Source organism: Pomacea canaliculata, linkage group LG11, assembly GCF_003073045.1.
Source record: "Pomacea canaliculata isolate SZHN2017 linkage group LG11, ASM307304v1, whole genome shotgun sequence".
Taxonomy (NCBI): domain Eukaryota; kingdom Metazoa; phylum Mollusca; class Gastropoda; order Architaenioglossa; family Ampullariidae; genus Pomacea; species Pomacea canaliculata.
The window spans coordinates 11512156-11534699 of NC_037600.1; the positions used below are offsets into that span (position 1 = coordinate 11512156).

The 22544-nt window shown below is 41.4% G+C and overlaps 1 long non-coding RNA gene across 1 annotated transcript; it reads right to left on the reverse strand.

The window, feature by feature from the left end:
- Positions 1 to 8792: 8792 nt before the first annotated feature.
- LOC112575706 lies at positions 8793 to 9433 on the reverse strand. The gene is made up of 2 exons (XR_003101684.1): positions 9283 to 9433; positions 8793 to 8870 (listed from the first exon to the last, which is right to left on the reverse strand). It is a non-coding gene; the product is annotated as an uncharacterized LOC112575706 (long non-coding RNA).
- Positions 9434 to 22544: the final 13111 nt, after the last annotated feature.

Below are 22544 nucleotides of genomic sequence, written 5' to 3' on the forward strand. Positions count from 1 at the left end.
GATATACCTGCAGGGAATCATAAATCGATCCTGTCGCATTTCTTCTGCTCTTCTCCGACGAAGCTAGGTATCGTAGCGAGACCAACAGGAATTTAGCTACAGGGGCCCAGCGCCTTTGGCGGGGCTTGTGTGACTGGCGTCACTGCTCAATTCGCGCAGATGGCTCGTGAGGGATGGCTGGGGCGGTCCGTAGGTACCTGAAAGAATATGAGATCAAGCCTATTCCGGTTGGGCCCTTCAGGCACGGATTTTAAGGGTGGCGGTTAGAATGACCGTCTAACGTGTAATGTCGCACACGTCAAGGCCTGCGAAGGACGTCACATCAGAAGGCTATCTGTTTCACTGCACAGCCACAAGCTGCTGGCCTCCCGCGGATGTCTTCTGTGCCTCATCACGTGGAACCCAAGCATTCTATTTGACAGAAAGGGTCGAACAGGCGTTGATTCCTTGCCAGACATACCTTTCTGGACTAGAAAGGGAGCGGACTTTCTCCAACGAGCTTTCTTCAAATGTCGCTCCTTTCTTGAAGATCCAGTCTGCGCGATCATCGCATAGAAATAAACAATAACTACGAACAAAAGATTCAACGACCTGGAGCCTCCATTTTCAGTAAGAATTTTTTTTTTTTGACTCTTATTCAAAAACATTTGATATTCAGTAACGACTTTTATCGCAGCATGACTCATAATACGCACTCGCTGGTATCCTTGGTCAATATTCCCCATATATGTTCCACTTCTGCACTCGCGGCATCGGCAATTACCTTCTCATTTATTTTTTAAAAATGGTATCAACACATTACAGAGTTTTTCCTCCAGTTTGAATAGCGAAGGATAACTTTTAAGCAGCATTATGTAATGATTTTGCCTTTTCCCATCATAAGGTTCGGCCTATAGGACATATCATTCGTGATGGCTGGCAATGTGTCAGTCGAATATCAGTTTGAACTAAAGTTAAAACCCTGAGCTCTCTCTCTCTGACTGCGTATCAGCGTTATAATCTATTGATTCCGCATATTTGTTGAGACTATCTGAGGCAAGACCCATTTTCTCTGACAGAACATGCTATTTGGATCTAAGGGTGCCTGAGCTATCAACTGTCATGAGACGCCACGCCTCATAAGCAGAGACGGCCGAACTAGATATGCATCATTAGGAACCTATCTGTGTACTTGTTCACCAGTCGGAGTACACAATTTGATTTGGGCTCCATTGGCATTCTTCCTGCAGCTGCTCTGGTTCTCGTGCTCACTGAATCCTGTAAAACTCAGTTTCTTGTTAGCTAATTTTCGCTGTTGGTGGCAAGCGATGCTTCCACTTCTACATATCCATTCTTAGCTTCTAGGCGTATGGTGCAGTCCATCATGTAACAGTAGCTAGGATAAGGAAGATAGCGAAAAGAATACGGCCTTTTCTTTTTTTAATATGGATAATGAAGAAAAAGGTGAAAAGGAAGAGGTTTTGTTACCTGACCTGACTTTTTATTTTAAAATTTGTGCAACGCTGTGTGTATTTCCTTTAACTCAATTGGTGTATGCGGTTCTTTCCTTCAAGAAGGCTTTCAGACTGAGAAACAACAAAACTATTACTGTGTTTTTTTCTGTAGAGAAAATGAATGTGAACATCTTCGAATAGTAGTAAGATAAGATAAGATAACTTTATTGTCCAGCAAAGGAGAATGTGTCTTCGAGCATGCAAGCAGTCAGAGAGAAAATCAAAAACATCAACAATACATCAGCAATGGCAGAAGTGAGCACACACACTACACACCACAGCACGCCCGCATCAAAAGGACAATACATCAGTTTCCATGACTAGATAATAACAGAGAAACCTGGGGATTACGTCATCCCCATTGTGTGTAACACTGCTAGTCGTTTATAGTTTTTTGTTTGTTGACAGCAGACGATGGCCGATGGGATGAATGACCTTCTATAAACGTTCTTTTTCGCAAGAGGGGACCCTCAACCTCTCGTCCTGAGGCATAGGCTCGAAGCGGGGGTTGAGTGGGTGGGTGGGCAAGCATGATGTGTGTTGTTTTTTTCCGACCAGGGCTGAATGTACGGTAGGGAAAAGGGTTAGTTCGCAGCTTTGTGAGCCTTACGATTTTTTTGCTGGCTTGTTCTATGGTGCGCCTCTGTAGTTTGTTCTTGTTGTCACGCTTGTTTGTGGTCGGCGCATACCAAGACACAATATTAATTATGATGATCCCCGCTTTCTACCAGCCTTCGCAGATAGATCTCTGTGTGTTACGTTCAAACTGCTGAAGTTCTGATCAGCATACTTGACCGGTGCTGATTGGCTGTGTGTGTGCGAACTTCTTCGCTGATGCACTTTCGGTTTCTACATGTTCAGTGAAATTCAAACTATCCCCCCATTACTAACTCTTCCAAGATATTTCGAATGTTGTCACACCTCTTTAACCTCTTCATTTCCGCCCCTTCCATCTACTAAAGGATTCGGACCCCCCGTGGACCATTTCTTTCCTTTCCTCTGATCTATTCTTTCGTTTTCCAACCATTCGTAGTTTCTAAGTAGCTGCTTTGAATTCCACTCGCAAAGGGCCTGCACTTGTGTGGTATAGTGGATCCCTGAAAGATGTCTTCATCTCTCAGGTGACCAATCAGTGCCCATGTCGTCTGCATATTAACTAAACAGAGAATTCCGTTATTTATTTGCATCTCACTGGTGTATTACAGAGAATAATACTGTATTGTATTGTAGTGTAGATATCATGTTTCAAAACCGACTGTTTATATTAATCTGAAATTTTTAAACTTCATTATCAGCAACGTTGAATTTGACACTGACTTCTTCTGAATGTATTCATTTAATTAAATAATTGAATAACAGTTTGAAAGCAGAAGGAAATTGTAACTGGCAGTGTGATTTGACAGAACCTGTCGGTATTCGGATGGAGAGATGTCGATAGAGAAGGATGTGTAGCTGCATTGATGGTGGACGCTGCTAATGTCCTTCACTTTTACCTGGACGGTAAGGAAACAGAAAAATAGACAAAAGATGTTCCTGCTTCGCCATCTTCAAACTTGATCCCGATGTAATGCAGCCCTTCATAGTGTTTAACAGTAGTTGAATTAGCCCCAGAGCAAGTTTCATAGCTTTTTCATAGCATCCAAAGATTGAAGCGAAGGGTTTCTCTGAGCGTCGGCCAAGGTTGCTGACGTCACGCTTCCGAAATTTTTCCCTTCACTGGGACGTTTAGGAAAAAAAAATCAGCCTACCGGCCGTTCTTCAGACTCATCATCCGCGTTGTCCGTACTGGTCTTGTTAGGTTTAGTCGGCGCTGTTCCCTCTCGTATGAGTCCCTAATCGATGTCTATCCTTTTTTTGTATCATCGACGCCCCGATCCACAACAGATCTTCTCTTCCGTCCTCTCCACGGAACGGCCAGTCATCGGGCTTGTCAGCAGGACATGGTACAGGGTTGTGTCAGGATGTCTGCTGCCGATGTCCTGACACTGTGTGAGTGGGAGAGGTGTGAAACAGAGAGATTGAGTATTTGTGTGTTATTATTTCACTCGCACCTTGAAGTGTCCAGGAGTGAGAGTGGGTGTGAATGTTGTTCGCTATGAAGTAGTCTCAACAAGTTATGCTGTGTTGTGCCTCATAGACAGTTTCTACCACCTTTAAAAGTCACGTGACAAAGCAGACAGTTAGTTACAAACCAACAGTACACCTCTCCAACATTCAACATGTCAAACTCACTCAAGGATAAATCAGTCCAACAATATTAGTCAAGATGGATAACTCTTATATTGACATTTTTCAGTTCATCATGTCTTCATCACAGACACCGTTGCCTATATTATTCACTATCGACAGTTGATGTCAACAAAGCCGTTGCCGCCTGCTCGGTTGTCGTTGGTACAAAAAAATGAGCACTCATCAGGATATTGGTATTTTTGCTGGCTGTAGACAACACTGAGTAAGTAACTCTATGCATCGGTTATTTCAGTAAATTGTAAATTGTTTCTGACATTTTCTTCTGTCATCATTTTTGACAGTAATTCTTATCAACCATATTTAAACCTTGACGTCCTTGTAGGGTATTTAAAAAATCCATTTATAAATAAATGGTTAAGGCTGTTCAAATTTCTCTTGGTATTATACTGATAAATATTCGCAAACTGCCTTGCAATTAGAAAAAAGCGTTTATAGATATATATTATAACTACTGGAATACATCTTTTTAACACAGTTAACTTGCAAGCCTCTATCGCAGATTGTTCACCAAGAAACAATTACTCTCACAGAAATGTCTATTCAGACTGGACAAGGAGAATATCCCTACAAAACTGTGGAGTGAATGAGGGCGGATGCAATTGTAATGTAAACTAGAGGGCGGCTCACGTGACTTCGATAAGAATGAAGGAATTGTAAACAAGATGACTAGAAGACTGGCGATAATTAGAATGATAGCGATTATTGCACCTCCTAAAATTTGTTGTACAAATCTCTCGATTTAATAACAATTTCTTTCATACACTAAACTGAGTTTTGTTACTGGTGTGTACGCTGGGTGCTGGGAGTCATGGTTACCTGTGGGAGCCAATGAGTGTAAGTGTGCGCATACACCTACATGTCGGTGAGTCTCCCGGAGCCTCGAGGCGGATGAGTACGATATATTTGCCCATTTCCTTTTACCTAATCCCCGAGGTTCACGAAACTAACAAGACTCCTTTAAATTGACTTCCGGAACACACCCTACATGACTGACAATACACCTTAATTGACTTGCGATAAAAGCGGCCAACATAGACATGCATTCGCCCGTCGTCATCGGTTCACTGTCGAGCCATGATGTGTTTGAAGAGGTCTGGTACTCACCTTGTGCTGTCAACAATTCGGACTGAGGTGTTTTCTCTAACGACCCCTTTACCGCTCTACCAGCCGCTCTTTAGATTTGTCATCCGCGTTGTCCGTACTGGTCTTGTTTGGTTTAGTCAGAGCTGTTCCCTCTAGATGGCGTTTCAAATTACCCAAGTCCCTTAATCGGAGGCGGTTCTGACATCGTGGCCCGGAGAAGTCTGGAGGACAAATACATCGACAGGCAACCGACATGACGAGATCCATTTTTTCCTCCGTGGCCCCGTTTAAGCAGGGACGCACTTCGGCACAATTCCAATTGTAGGCATTCTGCCCTAGCATCGACGGCAACGCCAGCAGCAGCAGCAGTGCGACAAGTGCTGCACGCCTAGCGCGCACGACACTGACCTAGGACTGCAACTTGCTTTTAAAGTGGGGTTAGAAGGATTCATATTGGTCGTGGACAGTGGTCAGTACTTTGTGATCAGTGCTAAAGGTCAACGGTCAGCCTGTTCCTCACCTTCGACGTAGTTGTTCTGTAGATCGTACAATACCTTAGACCTTGGACTAGTTGTAGTCTGTTGACATCAACACCACCACGTGGCCTCTCTCAACGTTCTAATGCACTTGATAATTGATTAGTTCTCTGAACACAGTTGCTCATTTCCTCTATATTACCACTAGCGATGATAACGAGTGTCCTCCACACGATTGAGCAAGACGGTAGACAGTTTTAACCGGGTGAGTACTGCTGTAAGAAATATTACTTCTCGGCGCCGTTGTTCCCTCTCTTGTGCGTTTCGTAGAGAGTTCGTCTCTTATATACGCGAGCACAGAGAACACCCAGTCCACCCTCCTATTCGCACCATTCACGTTACAGTACAGCTCCACCCCACCTCCAATCTCCTAGACCTTTCCAATCAATCCTTTGAATATTTCAGGACCAGCGGTGGATGGTACGTGTAGCCACCCAGACACCCGGCCACGCTGATGTCCCGACACCTCACGTGTTTGATGGATGGAATGGAGGGGCCGCCCCCAACCTTCTTTGACAGCAGGTAGGCGTAACAGTCCGGGAGTAGCTGCCGAACCAAAGGACACACGACGATTTTTTTATTTTTCCCTTTCTTTATTTAGCTATATTTTCATCAGAAGCTGTGAGACAACATCTACTCCGCTTTCTGTACCTCCCCACCCACAATAACACACCCACACACACACCTACATGAGGCAAGCTTATAGTTTATGCGCAGTCTTTATCCTGAAGGTCCTTCTGTCACAGATGCTGTTGACAATTTATGAAGTTGATTTCAAGTTTTACACAGCGTGCAAGCAGTAATACCCAGCGTTCATGCCCCGTGTATGGGTTTCAACTAAAAGTCAACCCAGTCTACATCATCTGTATGAGTGTAAGGACAGTTGACAGTCAGAATGTATGTACGAGGACCAGCATGACTAAATCTCAACTTACAGTCTATACTTTGCATGATCACATCCAAGCTCAGTTCCTTAAAGTTTGTGTTGGCTTGATGTGTGTTGTGTGAAAAATTTGCGATAGTGTGTAATGCAGATGTGATAATGTTGTTGGTGGAAGGTGAGAATGAGAATGTACACTGACTGAAAAAGGTTAATTTTCACCGACCTTCTTTGGAAATAATTGTACATAAAATTCCTAGTTACTCTACAACTTAGCTTTGAGGTTTATTTCGTTTTTTGTTCCAAAATGATATTTGAAAAACCAGATCATTCCTGTACTTACACTCACTGATGGCGCTCAAAGCAACTGTTGAAATATATAATGGTAATGCAGAGCCTGTAGATTGCAAATAGAGTCTTTGAAAAGATGATTCGTGAACTTCCTTCAAGAAAATTTATTGTAAGAAAGCAAGAGAGAAAAGGGGTTAAGAAGAATTCAAATACAGGTAGTCCTCGACTTACGACGTTGAACCGTTCTTACGCGGCGTAGTAAGTCGGATCATACGTTCGAATACGAATACGAATACGAATAGTTTATTTGTTAGGCTTTGGCCATTCAAAAGGATTCAACATGTCACAAAATACATAGTGTTATTATCATGGAATAGCATATCTTTTCTTTGTCGCTAAATATAAAAACTTGGCAAGATTGGACAGTATTGTTTCATTACTTGTTGACATAAGCATGCAGTTTGGAATTATTTGGTCTAGTGTAGTACATTGTCGGAATGAATTTTTTTTCTCAGATCTTTCAGGCATGGACAACATAGTATAAAATGGAACTCATCCTCTTCATCAATTTGACACATAGGGCATATTTTACTTATATTATTGTCAGAAAATCTTAAAGTATGTGTCATTATATCTGAAATACCAAATCGGATTCTCACTAATGCATTTCTGATGAAACTATTAACATCTAAACTCAAATACATCTCTCTGTGAGTCACAGATTTAATTGACTTATAGAAACTATACCTTTCACTGCTATTGATTATAAAATCCCATTCTTGCCAGTGACAATCAATCAATCTTTGTTTAAAACATTTTATAAAATTGATTACTGATTCCACTCCTTGATTTAGCCAAACATGTCCAAAACCATATCTAAAAAGAAGTAGCCTGGCCCCGTATGCAGGGAGCACCGATAGCGCCGCTAAAGGTACGATATCCCTTTCGTCACGATAGCGCGGGAAAATTCGCATGCAGGGACCGCCGATAGCCGGCTATCGTAGCTCTACGGCTAATGGAGCCTCACCCCTTCGTTAGCTCGCTATCGTACCGAAAGCACAAGATGGCGGACTGCATGTTCGGGGACCGTATTCGACGCTGTTTGCGCCACGAACGTGTTTTTCGGGACATGAATCCTCCCCTGGACCGGTACAACGACCAAGAACTTTACCAGAAATATAAATTTAGAAGACACGATGGTTTAGAACTGACAAATGACATTGCAGCAGCAATCGAATCGTCGAATCGACGTGCGTCGCTTACGCCAGTGTTACGGGTACAGAATAAATCAGTTATTATGCTGCTGATAAAACTTGTTCAGCTTGTTGTCTATTTGATTTTAGCCGTGATTAGTTGCTTTTTAAATGATATTTTAAATTTGAAAAAGGCAAAATTAACATCCTAGCTTAGGTATTGTGCAGACTAACATGACTGTAATGTGACAGTCAAACCTTCTAGTTTTTGACATAGGATTTGCATTGTGTGAGAGTTTGTGTGTGTTGAGGCTTTTTGTACTGTAACCCAAAATTTTTAGTTTGCACTGCTGAATACCTGTTGCAGGGTGTGTGTTGTTTGAGACTTTGTACTGTCACCCCACATTTTTTCATTTTGCTTTGCATCTCACTTCAGAAGATGTGTTGCAGGTGTGTGAGTTTGTGTGTGTTGAGGCTTGTACTGTACACAAATTTTTATTTTGCATTGCATCTCACTGCTAATACCTGTTGCAGGGTGTGTGTGTGTGTTGATGCTTTGTAATGTAACCCACTTTTTTTTTTTTGCATTGCATCTCATTCTGAATACCTGTTACAGGTGGTGTGTGTGTGTGTTGAGACTATGTACTGTAACCACATTTTTTTTAATTTCGCATTGCATCTCACTTCAAAATATGTGTTGCAGGTGTATGAGTTTGTGTGTGTTGATGCTTTGTACTGTAACCCACATTTTTTAGTTTGCATTGCATCTCACTTTTGAGTAGCTGTTGCAGGGGGGGGGGTGACTTTGTACTGTCACACACATTTTTTAACTGTATACAGATCCACTCTAATATACAAAAATGCATACACTGGCAGTATTGCTAGTTTTAGTTATCATTTTTCTCTTTGTCTAGCTTGCTTATTTAGCGTTTAGCAGCCAGACTTCTAGTTTGAGATTTTAATTTCTAGTTCCATTTGGCTTATAATAGACTGCTTTTTGGTCTTTGAATGTTATATCATGAGATGTTGCTCTGTATTTCCTTTGCTGGCTGTTTTTCTTTTTTTCATTCTAAGGGTTTTCCAGTTGTCCAGGGTGGTGTTGACGGATAGAAGTTTGTCAACGATTTGAAGGGACTTGAATATTCTGTGGCAGAGCAAAGAAAAATATGTAGTAAATGATGGTTGCAAGAGTGGCAATTAGATTTCTGCATATACATCAATAGCATTCTAAAGAAAAATGATGTTATCCACAAACTGATTTAGTGTAAAGTGTCAGAAAATTATCAATCCTGCAAAAATGGACAGAAAATATCATTTAAATGTGGATATATATATTTGTGTGTGGATTCAATTATTCACTTTTCATTTTGCTTTTGTTTTAAAATGTGTGATTGTGACTGTTTGAGAGTAAAATAAATTTCACTATGTAAATTTTAAGACATTGTGTATTACTTGTTGAGATGGCAACATGTTGCACACAAACTTCAGAACACAGCATTCTGCGCGCAAAGTTCACAATAGAGCCACCGTAAAACATGAATTATTCAGCTGCTTACCTCCTGTGAATCTGGACCATTCACTGGAATAAAAAACATGTTTTAAAAATTGTACTTCATTTAATCAACAAGCATATAGCTGATGTATAAACAATAAAAGAAAAGTAAATAATGGTTGCATTTGAGGCAAGATTAAACCAACCCATTTCAACCTGTGGTAACCAGTAAATTGGAAATTGTTTCTGACATTTAGTTCTTCTGTCATCATTTGACAATAATCTTACAACTCATACTTAAAACCTTCCTGTCCCTCTAGGGTATTTCAAGAGAAGCCGTTTATAAATAAATGTTTAAAAGTTGTTCAACTTTTGTTGTAATTATATGATAAATATTAGCAAACTGCTTTGCAGTTTAAAAAAAAAGCGTATATATATATACAATATTGACCTACTGGAATACATCTTTTGATGATTATTCACCAATAAAATGAAATTCACACACAGAGAACATCTATTCAGACTGGACAGGAAAAATATCCATAAAAAAACTGTGCAGTGAATGCCGAGCGGATGCAAAGGTAATTGAAAGTAGAGGTTTGGTCACGTGACTTCAACAAGAATTAAGGAATTGTAAACGAGATGACTAGAGGACTGTTGATAATTATAATGTTAGCGATTATCGCACCTCCTAAAATTTGTTGTAAATATCTCTCGATTTAATAACAATTTCTCTAAAACACTAAACTGAGTTGGTGTATTTTATGCTCAGGTGTGAGAGAATTTCCGTTAGTATGTGATGCAGAAGAGAGAATGATATCAGTGGACAGGTGAGAATGCGAAAGTTCAATGTTCACTTTTCTTGCACTTTGCTGTGATGCTGCCTGGGACGTGTTACAAAGTCCGACTAGTTTTACCTACAGATTTGACTTCTAATAAATTGAAACCTTGTCCTATAATGGCATAGTAAGTAAAAAACTACAACAGTTGGTACAGTGTCAGTAACTTTTTCTGGACGACGAAGTTAAAAACTTCTTGACGATTCTTTTAAACAGTCTTCTGTAGGTGCGTGTGAGCTCGCTCACTGGTATTATGCAAGTCTAGATATTTAATTTTTTATTTGAGAAATTACAGCAGCCTACAAAAGTATCGTTATTGTTAAATTACAGATAAAACAGTACCGTTTATATATATAGAGAGATATATGTGCATACGATTGACAGGAGTAACATTTGACAATAATTTAAAAATCAAACCATTCCAGTCTTCATCTCACTGATGGCGCTCAAGGCAACTACGGAGATATCTGATGGCAAAGCCAAGCATGTGAATACCAAATAGAGTCTTTCAAAAGATGATTCATGTACTTCCTTCGAGAAAATTTATTGCAACAAAGAAGTGTAGAAAAAAGGGGTTAAGAAGAATCAAATAGTTGAAGTTTCTTTATTTATGTCAGTAGCGATTTCCTACACAAAGCTAAATTCACTCTGGTATATTTTATTGCAGAAAGTAATTTGGACAAGAATTTCTGTTCACTCATGTTGTCTTCTTTAGTCTTGTGACCCCATGGCACAACACCAAGTCGAGGACTATCCTTTTTTTTTTTGCATAATTGTCGCCCTGATCCACAACAGATCATCTCTTTCATCCTCATCCCCGACCGGCCAGTAATCGGGCTTGTCAGACAGGACATGGTAAGGGTTGTGTCAGGATGTCTGCTGCCGATGTCTGACACTGTGTGAGTAGGAGAGAGAGAGTGAAACAGGGAGATAGTGTGTAAGATATTATTTCACTATCTCCCCTATCAGTTTATTCCATATTCATGGTCTGTTAGTGTAAAGCATGGAGAGCCTGACCACGTGATAGCATTCCGCGCTATACGAGCATCACAAGTTTTATTTTTATCTTTGATGATACCAGGTGTCTTTATACCAATAGTTCAATATACAGCGACGCTATTAAATATAATGTTTTAATATTACTTAGGATATCTTCGATTTCTTTCCAGAAACCGCTTGATTGCATTTTTAGAAATAAAACCTTTTATAGCAACACACAGCATTTTTAATGTTTGGTGTTTGTGTGCTTGAACACAACATATTGTTGATAGAACGGTGGAGCTAGGACTGGTATAGCTCTTACCTGGCGATGGTACTCAAAGGATGTTTGTTTGTATACAGCCCTGATGATAGAGCCGCTTCACTTTATTCCGTATTCGTGGTCTGGTAGTAAACTTTTATTGCAGGGGAGGGAAACGCTTTGCCTGCGGTGTGTGTAGACTCGCGAAATCATTAAATTTGTGTGTGGTCCTGGCAAGACAACAGCAGGCGCAATTTAAAATTCAAGAAATCTTAGAGCTTTTTATAGCAGTTTTAATGTATATGAAGTGAATCATAATAATGCTCTAAATAATGAAGGCAGTGGTAGGCAGGCTGCGAGTGAACTCTTGCAAGAGTGGTAAGACACTTTCCCAAACTGCGGCTGACCAAACATGGCTGACTAATTGTAAAGTTGATAAGTTTGCATGGCCTGCACAATGATACGTGAGCACCTGCAGTAAGTTGACAGTGAAAAAATGTTCTTTTTTAGTCAAAATTCCTTAGCTCGAAACCTTTATTTTCGCAACCTCATCAACAAATGTAATTTTCTTAGCAAGTTAAGTAAACAAATTTCAACTATGTCAACTAATTATTATTTTTAGTCTGTATTTTTGCCATCCTTTATTTTGTTATATTTTCATCAGAAGCTGTCAGGCACAATTTACCCCCATTTCTATACCTCCTCACCCACCCCCAACACACCCACACACACACCTAGATGAGGCAAGCTTATAGTTTATGCTCAATCTTTGTCCTAAACGTTCTGCTGTCACAGATGCTGTTGACAATTTGTGGAGTTTATTTCAAGTTTTACACAGCATGCAAACAGTCATACCAAGTTCATGCCTCGTGTATGGGTTCAACCTAAGGTCAATCCCAGTCATCATCTTTGTAGGTGTTCTGTAGAGAACGTACAATACCTTAGACCAGTGGTTCTTAACCTTTTTTGAGGTACTGAATCCCCCAGTTTCAAATGCACAGTCACCGAACCCTTCTTTAGTGATAATTGAAATAAGTTTTTTTTTCAAATTCAAGACATAGATATATGTTTTTACACAAAATGAACCCTGCATGAACATCACCTTGATCTAAGAACAAAACACACAACTCACAGCAAACTACACACCTGCAAATCAGTGTGATTTCTGCTGTTGTTTTTGAGAGACCAGTTCAGATATGCATTGCTTCACCTTGGCAAGTGCTACTCTCATGTCATTTTCACAGCAAAGTCTGTTCCTTTTCTTTGTTTTTATGTCGAGCTTCCTCGAAAGGGATTGTTCGCAGAAATATGTTGAAACAAATGGTATAAAAAGTTCCAGAGCTTTCTTAGCAATAACTGGGTACCTTTCCAACTGTCGGCACCAAAACCTCTAGAATGTTGTTATTCTGAAGAGTTGCTGTTGAACCTGGCTTTGCTGAATTTCAATGATTTCGTCGAGTTATTCATAATGGACATCTGCTGTCTCAACAGCAAAGGTGAACGGCTGTCTCACCCATGCCTGATATGACTCTCTCAAAGTTTTGTCTTTCACATAGCGCAGGACAACAGCAAGCTGGCTTAGGTTACAAACGTCTGTACCACGTGGTCTCGAACGAACGAACGAACGAATTTTTTTATTGACTCAGGCCACGTGGCCTCAACATTCAGGTGATGAGTACAGCTTGTATAATATCATGAGGCCTAACCACTTCGGTATAATATATCGTAATATCGTATCATGGACAATGACATAAAATAATACAGAATAATTAAACAATACCACTTTGAACTTTACGACGTTTAAAGCAATAATACAGGTATCTGGCAAGACAGTTAAGGTGTGAAGCATCATTAAACAAAAGATTAATTGTAAAATATGATGGTTGGGTTCTATATTGAATTGGCAAAAATGTAAGTCTCAGGTCCTCTAAAAGATGGCAATGGAAAAGATGTATTTCATCGTCTTGCGCTGTCTGACAGTGGGGGCATTTGAGGTCTGGCTCTGTAGTAGTCACGTGTCTGTACCTATGAGTTTTCAGGTCAGAAATTCCCATACGGAATCTCATTAGGGAATCTCTCAGAATCTTATTTTTAACAATATGCAGATAAGGTTCTATCTGTAGACTTGGTTTTAAAGTTGCATAAACGGTAAACCTAGAACTGTCTGCAACATGTTGATGCCAGTCTTGTTTGTAACAGTCGATAAGACGTTGCTTAAAAATACGAAGGAAGAGTCTCACATTCTGTACACCCTGATTCATCCACACATATCCAAAACATACGAGTGTAGAGTCATACACACTTCTGATACCCAGCATACCTTCCCTCTATTATGCAGTTGCAACAACATATTATATGCTTTCCGTGGTATCCTGTTGGAGTTCAGTCTTGTCAAACGTAACCAGTATCGCAAACATGAAACTTTGGCGTGGATCGATAAGGGAATCTACCAGTATCACCATACACCATATCGTTTGGAGTTTTGGGGCTAACATTTAACAACTTTTTCAGTGCAAGGGTAAGTACTCGCTCCACAGGAAGATGAGATTTTAGGCCCCAGATTTCAGATCCGTACAAAAGCAATGGTCTTATTCGGCTGTCAAATAGTTTAAACAGAAGGTTCGGATTGTAACTCCCAATTTTCCAAAGAGTCTTGAAAATTTGAACGACGCCTTGTTTTGCTTTTATTGACAGATCACTGAAAGTAGCCGAAAAGGACAGTCTAGTCGAGAAGAATAAACCAAGATATTTATAGGAATTCACTACTTTCAGTGGCTTACCATTACATGTCCATCTTTCTCTGCCTGCCAAATGACCGCCGTTCCTGAATACAATGATGTTTGACTTTTCTAGGTTTATTGTGAGGCTTAATTCTTCAGAACTTCTGGATAGAGTGTTTAGCTGATTTTGGAGGCCAATAGCGGTATCTGATAATAGTATAATATCATCAGCAAACAACAGAATGAAGATTTCTATAAGATCTGGGTGAAGTTGTATACCATGTTTACCGCTCTGAATTATATCCTGTGCCAATTCGTTAATGAATAGTGAAAATAAAATAGGGCTGGTTATTTCTCCTTGTTTTAGGCCGTTAGGACAGTAGAAAAAATCAGAGAGGTTAGCTTTGGAACCTACACGTGCCTTTACAGTTGTGTAAATGCTCTTTAAAGCCCGGTGCAATTTCCCCCGAATACCCTTTCTCCACAGCACTTGCCATAATTTAGCACGAGAAACAGAGTCAAAGGCTTTCTGGAAGTCTATGAAGGCTACATATAATTTCTTTTTTTGTAGGACCACGTGGTCTCGTCAAGTTAAAGGCTGAATTTTGCCGGACTTGAAATCAAATCTGCAACTACTTGAGCCAAGATGTCTTTACTCGTGCACTCTATCTTGTCACTGAGGGTGTCATTTAAAAGAGGAATTTGGGATAATTAACCTTCCGCCGCTGTTCCGAGTACCGGATTCGCAATCTTTAACGCTGCTGGTCTGATGAGAGTTTCGCCGATGGGAGCTCCGCCCAACCCTCGAGACCGACCCACCTAACCCCTAGGGATTAAGAATCACTGCCTTAGACCTTGGATTAAATTTTAACAGCGTTGTATTAAGGTCTGTTGACATCAACACCACCACGTGGCCTTCTGAACGTGTGAGTGCAAGTGGGAATTGTTTCGTCCTTTGACCATAGTTAACGCCCATTTCCTCTATTATTACCACTCACGATAATAACTAGTGTCCTCCAGACGATTGAGCCGGATAATAGACAGGGTTAACCGTGTGAGTACTGGCTGTAACAAATATTGCTTCTCGGTGCTCTTCGTCTCTTATATACGCGAGCAGAGAGGACACCCAACCACCCTCCTATTCCCAATCTTTCATGCCATATGTCCCGACCACCTCGCGTGTTTGTGGCTTTATGTTGTTCTGTTTTATGCTCAGGTGTGAGAATATTTGTGTTAGCGTGTGATGCAGAAGCGAGAATGATATTGGCGGATAGTTGAGAATGCCAATGTTCACCGACTGAAAAGAATTTAATTTTCAACCACCTTCTTTGCAAATAATTGTACATAAGACGGCTAGTTACTCTACAAGTTAGCTCTGAGGTTTCTATCATTTATTTCTTCGTCGCTAAAATAATATTTTAAAAACCGTATCATTCCTGTCTTCCACTCACTGATGGCGCTCAAGGCAACTGCCGAGATATGATGGCAAAGCAGACAGGACATGTCATGAAAACCGGCCGAGAAATAACATTAATGATGGCTCCGGCGAGAACAATAAACCATTCCCCGCCAATGCCGCCATCATGTGTTCAGCTTCCAACGAGGAACAGCTTGGACAGCTCCACCTGTATCCGGAAAAAGTGAGAGGACAATACGTCCGTGTGCTACGGGACTCCAGGGCAACCATAGCAGGCGTCCGGGAATCCTTAGTACATCCCGATGATTATATACATAAACAGCAATCCTGCATTACCTTTGGAGGAAAGATTGAAGTCTTCCCACTAGCAAGAGTTCCAGTCGAGACACCTTTCTATACTGGAATCTTAACATGCTGTGTAGTCAAAGATCCTGTAGCGGACCTCATCATTGGGAACGTAAGAGGGGCCCGCCACGTCACCTTTAATCTACCTGACGGAGGTCTGGCCCCAGCAGGTGCCGTCACTACCAGGGCCCAGTCTAAGCTACATGATCGGCAACTGCAGCCAATGAACATTCCGCCCGTTCAGTGGAATTTGACAAAAACGGAGATAATAGAGCTCCAGAGGAAAGATCCTTCCTTGGCCACTGCGAGAACCATGGCCGACCAGCAGCTCACTTCTCGAGACGGGTTAGAATCATTCGGTTATAAAAAAGGAATTCTTCATCGTATATATAAGCAAGAGAACGAACAAGTTCACCATATTGTCGTCCCTGAAGGGCTGCTTTTGACAGTTATGAGGCTCAGCCATGACAACCCTTTATCGGGACACATGGGAAGCCGAACCACCTTAAGGCGAATTAGAAATCAATTTTGGTGGCCGAAAGTGAGGAGAGATACCCAGGAATATTGCAGAACATGCGATATTTGTCAACGGACGTCAGCACCAGGGAGAGTCCCACCAGTACCAATGGTGAAAGTACCCACCATTGAAGAACCATTTTACCGGGTCGCGGTGGACCTAGTCGGACCTCTTCATCCTCCATCGGAAGAAGGCCATACCCATGTTTTGACCCTGATTGACCTCGCTACACGCTACCCGGAAGCCATACCGCTCAAAAAAATCGACACCATCACCGTAGCTGAAACTCTGTTAACCGTCTTTAGCAGAGTAGGGTTTCCACAGGAGATCCTAACCGACCGAGGATCGCAATTCACCTCACAGTTAATGGAAGAGATTATGCAGACATTATCAATTCGAACGCTGCATTCAACACCATAGAGATTGTTGCGCTTGCCAGTCGGCATGTGAGTGTTTTTGCGGCGTCTTGGTTTTGCGTCAGAGCCCGACGTCATTTTTATGACGTAATTTTATGACGTCATTTATATGGCGGAGTTTGACGGGGAGTGAAGAATGGATAGGGAGTGAAAACGGACGTGAAAACGGAGGAGCTGAGAAATCGTACGTGTGGTTACTGAGACTGTTGGGAGAAAGGATCAGTAGCGGACTAGAGTGTGTGGATTGTCCGTTTTGGGAAACTGGAAGACCTGTGAACTTTGTAGTTAGTTAATGTTAATTGATTTAAAGTTTTTGATTCCCACGGCAAATCTTGGTGATAAGTGTATGGAAGAACACGCAAGGGGACGCGTGCGTGTAGAGAGAGAAAGTGAGTGATCTAAAAAAAAACTGCGTTCCTGACACCTCGTACCCGGCAATGCTACCCAAAAGATGTTTGTTTGTATACAGCCCTGATGATAGAGCCACTTCAATTCATTGTGTATTTGTGGTCTGGTAGTAAATTTTTATTGCAGGGAGGTAAACGCTTGTCCTGCGGTGTGTATAGACTCGCGAAATCATTAAATTTGTGTGTGGTCCTGTCATGGCAACAGCAGGCGGAATTTAAAATTCAAGAAATCTTAGAGCTTTTCATAGCATCTTAAATGTATATGAAGCGAATCATAATAATACAGTAAATAATGATGGCAGTGCTAGGCAGGCTGGGAGTGAACTCTTGCAAGAGTGGTAAGACACTTTCCTGAACTACTGCTGACCAAACATGGCTGACTAATTTCAGAGTTGATCAGCAGTACATTGCCATCTGCAAGTCGTAAGTGGAACTGATTATGGTAGTTTGATGTAGAATGTCGTGCAAATAAATTGTTAAACTATAAGCAATGTGTTGTGTGTGGCTGTAAGGTGTCACCAACATGTGTATATCGGATGTAGGTCTTTATACTTATCACTAGATCTCGTGGTATGGTTAATGAGGTAATGTGGAGGTTGTCAATAGGTGACATTATTCTATGAACGGTCAAGATAAATTCTTTTTCAAAAAAATGTTCATATACTTCAGGTAGTTCTTTCTAGTAAATGTATTGCAAAGAAAAGAGAAGAAATAAAAATTAATTATCAAACTATTTCTCGTGACAAGCGAGTTATTGTATTACTCAAAGAGACAACATGTGTGATCGTGTTTTAGTAACTTCTCCTAGTACTTCTGAGATAGATGCGGTGTCGTATATTGTTCCTCACTAACATCAGTTTCGAAGACTACACCTCATCTTACATCGACGGAAACATTTGTGGATCTTAGTAGTTTCAGTAAAGGGACTGGATGGTTAAGTACAGTACAGACAGAAGAGGAATGTGTGAAATGAGCATCACCAGACGACAGGTCAAGTCAGTCAACGTCACGACCTACCGTGAAAAGTCACGTGACAAAGCAGACAATTAGTTACAAACCAACAGTACACACCCTCCAACATTCAACATGTCAAACTCACTCAAGGATAAAATCAGTCCAACACAATATTAGTCAAGATCGATAACTCTTATATTGACATTTTCAGTTCAACATGTCTTCATCACAGACACCGTTGCCTATATTATTCACTGTCGACAGTTGATGTCAACAAAGCCGTTGCCGCCTGCTCGGTGTCGTTGGTAAAAACATGAGAACTCATCAGGATATTGGTATTCTTGCTGGCTGTAGACAAACACATGAGTAAGTAACTCTTATCATCGGTTATTTCAATAAATTGGAAATTGTTTTTGACATTGCGTTTTTTGTCATCATTTTACAGTAATCTTACAACTCATACTTAAAACCTTCATGTACTTTTGGTGTATTTCAAGAGAAGCCGTTTATAAATAAATCTTTAAAAGCTGTTAAAATTTTGTTTTAATTACATGAGAAATATTCGCAAAGTGCGTTGCAATCAAAACGCTTTTACATATTTATATACAATATTTAACGAGTGAAGTACATCTTTTGATGATTGTTCACTAACAAACCAAACAAAAAAAATCACACCCACAGAACATAGATTCAGACTTGACAACCACAATATCCCAAAAAAAAACAACCTGTGCAGTGAATTCCGAGCGGATGCAATGGTAATGTAAACTAGATGGTGGTTCACGTGACTTCGATAAGTATAAAGGAATTGTAAACGAGATGACTAGAAGACTGTCGATAATTATAATGTTAGCGATTAGTGCACCTCCTAAAATTTGTTGCAAAAATCTCTCGATTTAATAACAATTTCTCTAAAACACTAAACTGAGTGTGGTTACTGGGGTAGGCTGGGTGCTGGGAGTCATGGTTACCTGTGCGAGCCAATGAGTGTAAGTGTCGCATACACCTACATGTCGGTGCGTCTCCCGGAGCCTCGAGGCGGATGAGTACAATATCTTTGTCCATTTCGTTTACCTATACCCCAAGGTTCACGAAACTAACACAAGTCCTCTTAATTGACTTAAATGACTGACAATACACCTTACTTGAGTTGCGAGACAAGCGGCCAACATAGACATGCATTCGCCTGGCGACAACGGTTCACTGTCGAGCCATGATGTCTTTGTTGAGGTCTAGTACTTACCTTGTGCTGTCAACAATTCGGACTGAGGTGTGTTCTCTCATGACACCTCCACCATTTCTACAGGCCGCTCTTCAGACTCATCATCCGCGTTGTCCGTCCCGGTCTTGGTTGGTTTATATGCCGTGTGCCCAGTAAAGTAAGTAAGTTACGCTTAGCATCAGGCACTACCGGATGTCCGAAACGTTGATCACATTTGTGTCCCGACGAAGGTTGCACACATCTACATTGTAATGTATATAGGCTATCGATGTATTCACTTTGTACCTCAACTCTCGTGCCCCCGTTGTAGCAGCGAAGCTTTCATTCGTCCCCAGCATCGACGGCAAGCCAGCAGCAGCAGCAGTGCGACAAGTGCTGCACGACTAGCGCCGCACGACACTGACCTAGGACTGCAGCTCGCTTTTAAGTGTGTTAGTAGGACTCATATTGGTCGTGGACAGTGGTCTGGACTCTGTTGATCCGTGCTGAGGTCAACGGTCAGCCTGTTTCCTCACCTTCGAATGTAGGTGTTCTGTAGAGATCGTACAATACTTAGACCTTGGACTAGTTGTAGGAAGGTCTGTTGACATCAACACCACCACGTGGCCTCTCTGAACGTGTTAGTGCACTTGATAATTGTTTCGTCCTCTGACCAAAGTTAACGCTCCTTTCCTCTGTATTACCACTAGAGATAATAACGAGTGTCCTCCAGACGATTGAGTCGGACGATAGACAGGGCTAAGCGTGTGAGTTGTGCGTTGTGTTTCAAAGTTCGTCTCTTATATACGCGAGCAGAGAGGACACTCAGTCCACCCTCACATTCCCACCCATCATGTTACATTACAGCTCCATCACACCTCCATCTCGTAGGTCTGCCTCGGATCTCAGTTTCCAACCAATCCTATCAATTCTTCATGGCCAGCGGTGGATGGTACCAGACACCCGGCACCACGCTGATGTCGACCACCTCACGTGTTTGACGGATGGAATGGAGGGGCCGCCCAACCTTCTCTGACAGCAGGTAGGCGAATAGCAGTCCACGAATAGCTGAATTAACGAAGGACACACACGATGATTAGTTATATTTTCCTATTCTTTATTGTGTTAAATTTTCATCAGAAGCTGTCAGACAGGATCTACTCCCCTTTCTATACCTTACCACCCGACACACCCACCCACACACACACACCTAGATGAAGCAAACCTTATAGTTTATGCGCAGTCTTTCTCCTAAAGGTCCTGCTGTCACAGATGATCTTGAAAAATTGTAAAATTTATTTCGAATTTTTAAACAGCATGCAAGCAGTCATACCCAGAGTTCATGCCTCGTGTATGGGGTTCAACCTCAGGTCAAGCCCAATGTCATGGATCTAGTCAGAGTGCTAGGGCTGGGCGCGTGTGTAGATTAAAGCGTGCGAATGATGGACGTTCTCTAAATAGAACGTGACAAATGACGTATAGTGACGTCAAAAGAAATAGTGAGGTAAGCGGGAGAGACGTTAGAAGGGATATGGAAGCAGAAGGACGTTAGAGGACATTTTTAGAAGAAGAAGGACGCTGGAGAATAGAGAGAAGAAGAGGACGTTAGAGAGTAGATAGAAGAGGAAGAACGTTAGCGAGTGGAAGAAGAAGAAAGTTAGAGAGCGGAAAGGAAGACGTGAACGCATTTTGCAGACAATGCGATTGCTGATCAGAGATCGAATGTACTATGTGAAAGGAGAAAACGAATGCCAAGACAGTGAGTTTATAGTGTGTGAGGTGTTCGTTGTACTTTGTAGAAGTGGAGATTGAAGGAAAAACTGTGGTGTTTAGAGACCGTTTTGCTTTTATGGTTAGGATTATTTTTTTTTGTTGGTAATTTTGATCAGTAAACCAGACTCGTACAGGCGAATCATTCTTCAATTGGAACGAAAGAACGCGCAATTGCCCGACCCGCTGCGTGAGTTGGAAGAGAGCGAAAAACAAGAGGCACCGGCGGTGTCGTGACACCCATCTACATCTCTCTGTATGAGTGTAAGGACCAGTTGACAGTCAGCATGTATGTACGAGGACCAGCATGACTGAATCTCAACTGTTGTTGACAGTCTGTACTTTGCATGACACATCCAAGCTTCGATTCTTTTAAGACTCTGACTAATTTTTCACAGCGTTGTAGGAAGGTCTGTTGACAATCAACAACACCACGTGGCCCTCTCAACGTCCTAGTGCACTTGGTAATTGTTCCGTCTTCTGACGCAAGTTGCCCCTTCACTCTATATTACCACTACAAATTAATAACGAGTGTCATATAGACGATTCAGCCTGATGATAACCCAGGGTTAAACGTGTGAGTATTGGTTTGTAACAAATATTGCTTCTCGTGCTCTTTGTCTCTTATATTCGCGATCAGAGAGGACGCCCAGCCACCCTCCTATTCCCACTCATTATGTTACAGTAAAGCTCCACTCCACCTCCAATCTCGTAGGCCTGCATCGGCGCTCACTTTCCAACTAATCCTTTTCAATTCTTCAGGGTGAGAAGTGGATGGTACGTGTAAGCCACCCAGACACCCGGCACCACGCTGATGTCCCGACCCAACCGTCACGTTTTGACGGATGGAATGGAGGGGCCGCCCCCAAACTTCTCTGACAGCAGGTAGGCGTAAACAGTCCGAGAGTAGCAGCAGTAACGAAGAACACATGATGATTAATTTCATTTTTCTCATCATTATTGTTTTATATTTTCATCAGAAGCTGTGAAACAAGATATAACTCCATTTGCTATACTCTCTACCCACCTCCAAACTCATAAACCCGCACAGACACACCTAAAAATGAGTCATGCGTTTATTTATGCGCAGCCTGACCACGTGATAGCATTCCGCGCTATACAGCATCACGAGTTATTATTTTTTATTTTTCATGATACCGGTGTCTTTATAGCAATAGCTCAATATACAGAACATATCATCTTTTATATTACTTATGATATCTTCGATTTCTTTCCAGAAACCGCTTGATTGCATTGTACAAATAAAACCTTTTATAGCAAACACACAACAATTTAATGTTTAGTATTTGTGTGAAACAAAAATATTGTTGATCGAACGTAAAACTAGAACTGGTATAGCCTCGTACCCGGCAATGCTACCCGAGATGTTTGTTTGTATAACAGCCGATGATAGAGCCGATTCTATTCAATTGGGTATTTGTTGGACTGGTAGTAAAATTTTTTATTGCAGGGAGGTAAACGCTTGCCTGCGGTGTGTAT